The following is a 9,772-nucleotide window of genomic DNA, read 5'->3' as shown; positions in this document are numbered from 1 at the left end:
AAATAAATTCTGGCATTTCCCCCCAGGTCCCTGGTAATGATAACAGTAACTGCCAAGATTGTGCCAATCGGGAATGAGGAGGCAGAGACCTCCCTGATAAATAAATAAATAATGGAATTAGAAGGCAAAGTTTGTATGCCTTCTGCGAATGATTTCTTTTATAGTTAATGTAAATATTTCCTCCTAAAATGCACTCTCCTTCTTCTTCCTCCAGTTCTTCACTATTTCATGAAACCATTTGAACTTTGAGTAAAATATTCGATTCCACAAACTTCTGAAAGTCCTTGATAACCGGTGGGTGTGGAACAATGTAATAAGTAACAGAAATTATTATTAATAAAAATCCATGAGCATCTGTAAGCAATGCCTTTGGGGCTCCTGTGCTAGGCGGAAATTGGGTCGATCAGTTCATTTTTAGAGACTGGTAGGCAGTGAGCAAAGGCTTATCTTTCCCTGCAGGTAAAGGCTGAAGGGGAAATGCTCCAGTTTCCGACAACGCCGTTATTGTTCAAGGAGTTGGAGTGAACAAGGAGTTGTATGTGGAGGCCCAGGGCCATCCCTGATGATAGCTGGAGATGCAGATGCCTGCGTGGCTAGCATTCAGGCCCGGTTTATAGCTATGTTCTGTTAGCTCTAGGTTTACTGTGACATGTACATTTTGTCTCCGAATGAATAGCTTGTTTTCCTCAGTGGAACTCTGAAAGAGAATTTGCTTTAAGTGGGTTTAGGCTAGATTTTGTTTAGGTTGATAATCTGAGCTGAATTAGTCCTCCATTGGCTCTTTTCTACGCATTATATTGCAGTATGTAATTTTGGTTAAACAATTATATAATCTTCTATCTAACTTTTATTCTGGGCTTCTGTGTAAAGCTGACAAATATGTTCCACAAATAAATTGCTTGAGCTTGTTTATTCAACATCTTTTCCTGTTGGACTTTGGTCAAAGTTTAGCCTAGTGGAACTCAACTTCTAATGAAATGTTTCTTCATCTTTTTATTGAATTATTATGTTTAAAACAGTTATTTGAGGTTGATGGTACCATGTGTTCGATGCTGAAGGTAACTTTTTTTCACTTTAAAGAATGCTTTTAATTATGAGATTTCTCTGACCGCATTTGATTCACTAGATTAAAAAAGAACAAAATGGAACAGGGCAGCACTATGCTCCTTTTTCACATTCTTAATAGCTTTGCAAAGGATTTGCTTTTTGCAACTTTTGTTTTGCCAATGAAATTGTTCTTTGCTTTTTCCTTTATACCCAGATTCCCACTGCCTTAGTGCCCAGTCCAACTCATAAGAACCTTTGGGGTGGGGAGTGGGGGATTTTATAGATTATAGATTTAGTTGTGTGTGTGTGTGTGTGTGTGTGTGTGTGTGTGTGTGAAGCAACCAACCTTCCGGTTAGCAGCTGAGTTATTAACCACGGCCAACCAGGATTCCTCCTTTCCTTTACACCAGTGTTTATAATATGAGAGATTTTCAAGGGGATCAGGAATATTTAAATAGCAAGAATCCAGGTAGTTTCCCCTCCTCCTCTTGGTATTTTTTTCTTTTTGCAAAGTAGTCAACATGGTTTGCGATTTCTCAATTCAAGAATCAGACATATATAGGAATTGACAAAGAGCGTATCAACATTTTTATTCAACTGCACAGCATATGAGACGTTTTAAATGCGATTCTTTCATATAGTCCTTGAGTTCACGTTCTCCTGCAAAGGTAATTTATGAAATACATCAAAATTCATTTGGCTTATCATTTCTACAGTTGGGTTAAAGTTAAGGACAGGAATCTTTAGGGAAGGCCAACTTGTCAGGTAGCAGCTGGTGCTTATATTTCATTTGGGTGGAATCGGTGATTTTTTCCTATTCCTCCATGAGTGAAATATGAGCATTGCCTCCCCTCTCCGGCCTCACTTACGAAGTTTTCCTCTGTGAGAATTAGAGACGACCTTCGCCAAAATGTAATTATCTTCACACCCAGAGGCACACTCTTCTTTCCCCTCACCGCCTACAAGACGCCATCCCAGGATATTGCTGCGTTCGTACGTAAGCCAGCCTGAATCTCCGGCCAGGTCACCTAGTCCACCCACCCCACCACGGCCTCCAGAGATGCGCAATATCTTTTGTCTCTGCCGTCAAGGAATCTAAACCGAAGTGGAAAGTATTACAAAAGCATAAATCTCTTTGTATACTATCCTACTGAATAGGAATCCACCGAATGCACAGGGAGGAAAACTAGCGTGGCTAGAGATTTACCAGCACACTTTCCAAAGCTCTGGCTTTCAGAGCGATCTCCCGGCACAAAAGGGGGCAAACTCAGATCCGGGAGCGGGCGGAGAACACCTGAGAAAACTTCCTGGCGGAGATGTCATCGGCAGCAGGCCTCGAAGCCAGCCAGGGTTAAGGAGACTGGGGAGGGCACTCCGGAGGAAGGGACAGCCCCCACCCGCCCCGCCCCCGAGTCGGAATGCAAATTCCACCGCGGAGCCGCAGGGGCAGCTGCATAGGGACAGGGCCCCTCCAGGTGCAGGACTTCGGGCACCTCCGCTGTTCCGCGCGCGCAGTTTGGGTCCGAGCGCACGCCGGCAAGGGCAGGTGGGCGCCCGGGGCCCTCGGCCTCGCTGTACCTCGCCGGTTAGGCGCTCCCACTCAACGGGCCGCCCTGACTGCAGAGGCTGCGCCTGCCCGGGCCCTAGCCAGCTCTCCAGTGGAGGGTCCGTCCCGCCCTGGCCCGAGGCCCGAGGCTGCGGCGCGGCCCTCTCTCCGCGGGGCGCCTCTCCCAGCGCCCTCCTCCTTAGGGGGGGCCGGCCGAGGGGAGGAGCCAGGGAGGAGCCGCGGCAGGTGTGGAGGGGCCGTGGGGCGGCAGGTCCACTCCAGTTCGGCCCTCCAAGGCCCCGAGACGGTGGCCGCCGACCTCCCGGGCGCAGCTCCGCCAGCGGCTCCGGGCCGCGCACAAGTTGGTGCGCGGCCCCCGCGCGCAGGGCTTTCGGCCGGCGCTCGTGGACAAAGGCGCACGGCCCCGGCCGCCGTGTCTGCGGGATGCGCGGATGGGGAGCCGCCGGGCTGGGGGTCTGGATGAGGCCAGGCTCGCCGATCCATGGAGCCTTGGAGCAGGACGCGCAGGTAAGCGGGAAGGGGGCTGGCCTCGCGAGCGGAGGGGAACGGGGCGCGCCCGCGGGAGTTGAGAAGGGCGTCCGGGGCTGGGCGTCCCGATCGGGGGCCGGCGGGTCTCGCAGGCGCCCGGGCGAGGATGCTGCGGCCGGCCGCGCGCATCCAGCACAGGGCTCGGGGACTGGGGCTGCGCGCCAAGCCGCGCTGCTTTCTCCCCGCTGCACCCTGGTGGGGTCTCCAGACGCACACATCCACTCTCTTCCCCTGGCCCCTCTTGGAGGAGTGTATGCCCGCGGGCACACGTGCGGGGGGTGGGGGGGACGGGAATCGGGGCTCCATCGGAACCCCTTTACCAGGGAAACATTCCGTCACTCTCAAACTTACTCTGCTTCCTTCTCAGAGTGAAGTTAGTCGTGTGCTTCAAATGCACACACGCACACACGGCTAGATTTCGTGTCTGCCATGTGCAGCTGGGGGAAATGATTCCCTGGAGAATCCCATCTTACCCAAAAATTCAGCTACAAGAGCCGCCGACCGTAGTGCGAGACCACGGCTGCGGTGAACCGCCCTAGAAATACTCACTTCGCACGGCTTTCAAGAGTGGAGTGGGGGGGAGGTCAAAGAATCCTTGCAGTAGCCTCGTGGCCATCACTGGACCCTTAATTAGGTCCTTGCTGGGTGGCTACCCCCGCCCCCCACCACCGTGATGAGAGGTTTGAGAATGGCAGCTCACCACCCAAACCCCGGAAATGGGGTTGAGACTGTAGCCCGGACGACACCCCTCAACCCCCCAGGCACCCCTGGTTTCTGGGATAGGGCCTTTCACCCAGCTTCCTTTATTGAAACTCTGCCTTCTCCAAAGGAGCTTAGTAAACAGATCCTGCCCCCCCCCACACACACACACATTCTTTTGCATTATAATTCTCTCATAGGCAAAAACTTAACTACCTTTTTATATTTGGCTTATTTTTATATTTTGGTCGAGGTGGTAAGTATTGTTTTTAAAATGACAGCCAAGCCTAGGTTTCTGTGTTGTCACGTGTTGTGTTGGAAGGAATGACTTAGTTATTTTTCAAGTGGAACACGGGTGATTTTCTAGTGTCTTGGGGGGTTAGTCCTAAGTGAACGCCTTCTTTTTGCTTTCACTGTTTAAAAAGAAAAAAGTGAACATAACAGTCGAGTAGATAAATCCATACCAAAAACTGTAGTTGCCCCCCCCTCGCCCCTTTCCACCCTTTTCCCTCTTAACACTGAGCTTCATAATAGTTGGGTAACTTTCTTAATTTTAGTGTCTAAAAAACACCCGAAGTTGAATTCAGGGGTTCCCAAATAGATTATGGTGACTTGTGTTTTCTTTAGTAGAATTAATTGGATTTTATAGAGTTATCAGCCTCGGATATATTTTTAAATCTATACTATATTAAGACTTTATTGTACATTCTGATAGTACTTGCATGATAGATAAATGTGGAAGATAATAAGCACACTCCCTGAAAAAACCTACACAGTTCTCTTCTGGGTGAAGTTGTACCACTTTGTAAAATCTATTAAATTAGTATATCAAATTTGTGTATCAAAGATGAAGTTCTTGATTAATCGCATGGACTGTTGACTCCTTTGGAAATTTTATATAGGTGATTTAAAAGGTGATGAAAAATTTTATAAGGTGACTAAAAGGAACTTTTATATAGGTGGTTAAAAGGCATGTTGCTTTATGCTGCAGTGTGTTTTTATAAAGTACAAGTGGAAAGGAAAATGAAGACTAGCTTTCCAAAAACCTTAAGAATGTTTGAAGAAAAGAAAAAAGGTAGCACAAGGCTGTGCATTTTATTGTCAGCGTTGTAAAGAGAAAGCACATTTATAGATCTCAACTCAAGTGAATAGCGTTGGAGTACGTGAAACATCTTTCTCAGGTTAAAAATTTTTTAAATTGCTTAGAATTAAAGTTACAGTTAAAGTTGGTTGGTAGCTATTTGGGATCATTAAAATTATTTTAATTAATTTACTTTAACAAAATTTTCCCCCAGTAATAGTTTTGTGAGGTTTCCTCAAGGAGTAGCTATAATTACATTGTTGGTTTGTTATACCCCACCCCTCCGTGGACTGCTGTAGTTTTAGCATGTGTATATGGTGGGATTTATTAACAAAAGTAAACTATCAAAAGGTAGTAGATGCAACCTCTGCCCTATTTTAGGGGCAAAAAGAGGGGGGAAAGGCCTTTAGAATACATAAAATGGTATCATTCTTAAATCTCAGCAACCCAATTGCCCTGAAGTTGATCCTGACTCTTAGTGACTCTACAGGACACAGTAGAACAGCCCACTGAGGTATACCTTTACAGGTAAGGGCTGTAAATCTTTACTGCCTCACCTGTCACATCTTTCTCTCATAGCTGCTAGTGGGTTTCAATTTAGAGAATATTATTTTTAATAGTTTTGTTTTCCCTTCAGTGATCTGAATTCATAGATAATTGATCATCATATTTTAAGACGGCTCCTTGAAATATTTAAAAGACTAATTCCTTAAGAGTAATCTGCCAATAATTTAAAAATATTTTATAGGACCAGGAAACTTTCATTTCTCTTGAAACGGGTGGAGGGGGGGCACTTTTGTTGAATCTAGAGTAACTTATTCCTAAAAATAAAAAAAGATGAAACTCAATCTGTGTATTGTAAAATTACTTTTCCCAAGGCTGTTTTAACTATGCCCACTTTCAAAAACTGCAGAAGTATTCAGAAAGTAAATCAGTCACTTCTCTGGCGCAATAAGAGCGTTGTGATGTGCTTGCTTCGCTAGTGGACACTTGGGGTGGGGGTGGGGATGCAGTTCTCCACATCTTCTGAAGGAAGGGATACAGAAAATTGTCAAGATTCAAGTGGGACAGTGAAATGAAGGAAATTTGTAAAAATCCAAGCATTTTGGTGTTGTCTTCGAAGCAGAGAGGGGATGGAAAGGCTTGAGATGAACCTTCTCTGTCCACATGTACCAGATTCCCCTAGTACGTTTTACTTTAGCCTGTAGGTGACTTTTTTATCCTGTGTGTCGTTGCTGGCAGGCTCTGGTGGTGCAGTAGTTAAAGTGCTCCTATTGGCAGTTGGAACCCACCAGCTGTCCTGCTGGTGAAACATGTAGCAGTCGGCTTCCTTCAGATTTACAGCCTTGCAAACTGCGGGATAACTCTACACGGTTGTCCTACAGGGGTGCTTTGAATTAGAATAGACTCCACAGCCGTGGTGGGGTTGATTTTGGGTTTAGGTTTTTATTTTTTTTAATTGGGGGTTCCAAATTTTTTTTAATGTAGCTGTTGGGTGTATGAAATCCTGCTGGTACAAGAAAAATAAATCCTTAATTACGACTCGATTAAATGTGGAACTTGCTCTGCATTGCCTCAATACCAGCTCCCAACGCCATTCAATATTCCAGGCCAGTTTATAAATTAAATAAGTGTGTTATAAAATTTAAATCAGCAACTTCCATGTTCAGAAAATACTACTTTTGAGGTTCGTTCCCCAAGCCCCCCCTAAAAAATCACAAAAACCCACTGTCCTTTTGGGTTAAATAAGAATGGCTGTATTAAATCCAACTGGACAGGAGGATGTGCACTGACACAGATAGGAACTGGAGACACAGGGAATCCAGGACAGATGAACCCCTCAGGACCAGTGGTGAGAATGGCGATACTGGGAGGGTGGAGGAAGGAGGGGTACATAGGGGGAAGAGATCACAAGGATCTACATATAACCTCCTCTCTGGGGGACGGACAGCAGTGAAGCGGGTGAAGGGGGGACATGGGATGGTGCAAGATATGACATAATAATAATTTATAAATGATCAAGGGTTCATGAAGAAGGGGAGAGCAGGGAGGGAGGGGGGAAATGAGGAGCTGTTACCAAGGGCTCAAGTATAAAGCGAATGTTTTGAGGATGATGAGGGAAACAAATGTACAAAAGTACTTAACGCAATGGATGTAAGTGAGGACTGTGATAAGAATTATACGAGCCCCCAATAAAATGATTCAACAATAATAAAAAAAGAATGGCTGTATTTATGAGAAAACAAATAAAGAATGGCTGTGTTAATTGCAAATTATGCTTCCAACAGGAGTGTGGGGATGCACTTTTTATTGGCCCGAGGGCCATTTATGCTGAGTCGCTTGTGGCCCAGTTTCCATTGCTGCGCTTGTTGTACGGCTGACAGAGGATTTGGTACTGAGGGAGGAAAGCCTGGGGAGGAGATAATACAACAGCCTGCACGGTTGGTCACAGTTCTGCCTCGGAAGCCTGCGTGCCCAAGAATTCTGAGCCAGAGAACTTTCTGGAAAGCAAATCCCCCTTCACACTGATCCTAGTGAGTGAGGAATTAGTTGCCTTGGCCATTTGCAGAGCCGACTTCATGATCCACAAAAAAACCAAACCCACGGGATCTTTCGTCTCGTCTAATTCCGCTCCGCTTCCGAGCCAGGGGCACAACAGCCGAAGTTAAAAGACTTCAACTCAAATGGGGAAATTAGTGCCGTTTGTGTCTAGGCAGTAGCCTTTTTCAAACTGCTTTCAACCTAATTGAATAAAACAAAAACAGAATATGATTTGATTAGACGCCCTCCCGGGCGGGGAGCCTGTAGAAAACCATAGCTCAAGAATGCATCTCGGTTTCTCACTTATTTTGAATCCTTTTATACGTGGCATTGTCGTTCTCTGTCGGGTTTTCCCAACTTCCTGAAGCTTCTCTAACTGGAAAGAGGTGAAAAGTCCAAATGGGAAATGTGAAAGGACCGAGATGGCGTAGCTTTTACTGGTGACATAAAAATGCTTTCACTTTTTTTGAGCCAATTCTCTGGTAGATTTTCATCCCTGTATTTGAAATCCAAGTTCTTTGCACAGAAGTAACCAGCTGTCCGAGAAGAGGAGCAGGAAAAAACTGGCTAAAACCACGGGCTTATAACACCGGAAGCATTAAGTTCATGGCTGACAAATCTCAGGCTGGTGGAGGCTGCGGGAGTGAATGGGTAGGTGGAGCATTGAGGTGCAGAAAGCGGGTCAGAAAACCCTGAATCAGAAGCTGATCATGTCTGCGTGTTTAACTGCTCTCAGTGTGGTGTGTACTGCTTAGTCGCAGTCTTTGGGATTCTGCTTTGTGGGGAAGGTGCATTCTGGAGTCTAAAGGCTGGGTGAAAGCAAAGAAATTCTCTCTCAAAAGTCAAGCTGATAAAATCTCACTAAGTAACATTCCCTGAGAGTTTTCCTTTCTTAATTACAGTATATGCTGAGGTGGAAATTCAAGTCATAACATCGTTATTGAATGATACCATAAGTAGCGTTTGGGTAATATTTTTCCTTCGTGAAAGGAAAAAATGTTTTTAAGTTTCTTAAGTCTTTTCCCATAAAAAACAGTCGATGAAAGCAATAAGAACAGGACTTTTTCTCAGCAGCCAGCTGGTAATATTGTCACCAGAACTCCTTTTTCCTTATTGCATGTCATGACTCAAAACCAAGTTCCTTTTATTATGGGTCAGCACAAAACTAGATTCATTAAAAAAAAAAAAAAGTACAACACAACAGGCAAGCAAAACCCAACCTGGAGCTTGACTTTAATAGTGTTATAACAGGATCGAATGCTTGCCATTGTAATGATAACATTTTAGGTCGTGTCATTATTGAAGAATCCCTGGTGGTCCCGTGGTTAAAGCATTCAGCTACTAACCAAACCAGGGAGATGGATGCAGCCGTCTGCTTCTGTAAAAGGCTTACAGCCTGGGAAGCCCTATCGAGCTATCATACAGCATCACTGAGAGTCAGTGTCTGCTGAACTGAAATGAGTTTGGGTTTTATGGGGTTCTTGTGTGTGCAGTGATTACTTGCTTTTGATTTTGGAATTGGGATTAGAGTGATAGAAAAATAAATGAAGTAGATAGCATCAATTCACTTCTTAATGAATATATATTTGCAAAATAATTGGTTGTAAAAAAAGTAGTTTGATTATAATTCATAGTCAAACAATTACAGTTTAATACCTAGACTTATAGGGTAAGAAGCATTCCAATCAATTCTAATAATTGAGCAATTGGAATTTTATTAAAGCCTTTTAGCATCTGGAACCAAATTTCTAGTTATGAATGAGGGAAATGTAATGAGACATCATAAATCTTATTAAACATTAAATCGAATTAGCCAGACTCTCCTCTTTTAGTGATGTGTGGTGGTTTTTTGATCATAAGTGACTGGAAAAAAAATTTTGACAGAGGGAGAATAATGGGGAAAGCTATAGTATACATCAGAGTATTAAGGCTAAACGACCAGCCAAGAGGACTACCTTCCTGATGAACGATCCTTGGTGCCTAGAGGTTTTCCAATTCTGGATAACTGACAGTAGTAAGTTATAAGTGATGGTGAAGATGATCAAAACATTTTAGAGATCTAGTCTGTTTACAATAAATTGGTTTAGTCATGAGTTAATGCTCTTATTTATTTTTTACTGAACACATTGTCATAAAGAGACCAAAGAAAATAGAAAGCGAATTAAAGCTCAGTTCAGAATCATTTACGTCGGATAGTGTGAGACATGACAAAATAATAATAATTTATAAAGTATCAAGGATTCATGGGGGAGTAGGGAGGGGGTAGAAAAATGAGGAACTGATACCAAGGGCTCAAGTAGAAAGCAAAT

At 44.3% G+C, this 9,772-nt stretch overlaps 1 long non-coding RNA gene across 1 annotated transcript in view; it reads left to right on the top strand.

Annotated features, from left to right (window-relative positions):
• The first annotated feature begins 2,533 nt into the window (after positions 1-2,533).
• The window catches only part of LOC142458951 (uncharacterized), a 42,233-nt gene continuing 34,994 nt past the window's right edge, over positions 2,534-9,772 (top strand). Inside the window, exon 1 of the long non-coding RNA XR_012786430.1 lies at positions 2,534-3,121. This is a non-coding gene — a long non-coding RNA (uncharacterized LOC142458951). The remainder of the gene's footprint in view (positions 3,122-9,772) is intronic.

Source organism: Tenrec ecaudatus, chromosome 10 (assembly GCF_050624435.1).
Source record: "Tenrec ecaudatus isolate mTenEca1 chromosome 10, mTenEca1.hap1, whole genome shotgun sequence".
NCBI lineage: Eukaryota > Metazoa > Chordata > Mammalia > Afrosoricida > Tenrecidae > Tenrec > Tenrec ecaudatus.
The sequence above is the reverse complement of the archived record's forward strand: the minus strand, read 5'-3'. Positions and strand labels throughout refer to the sequence as shown.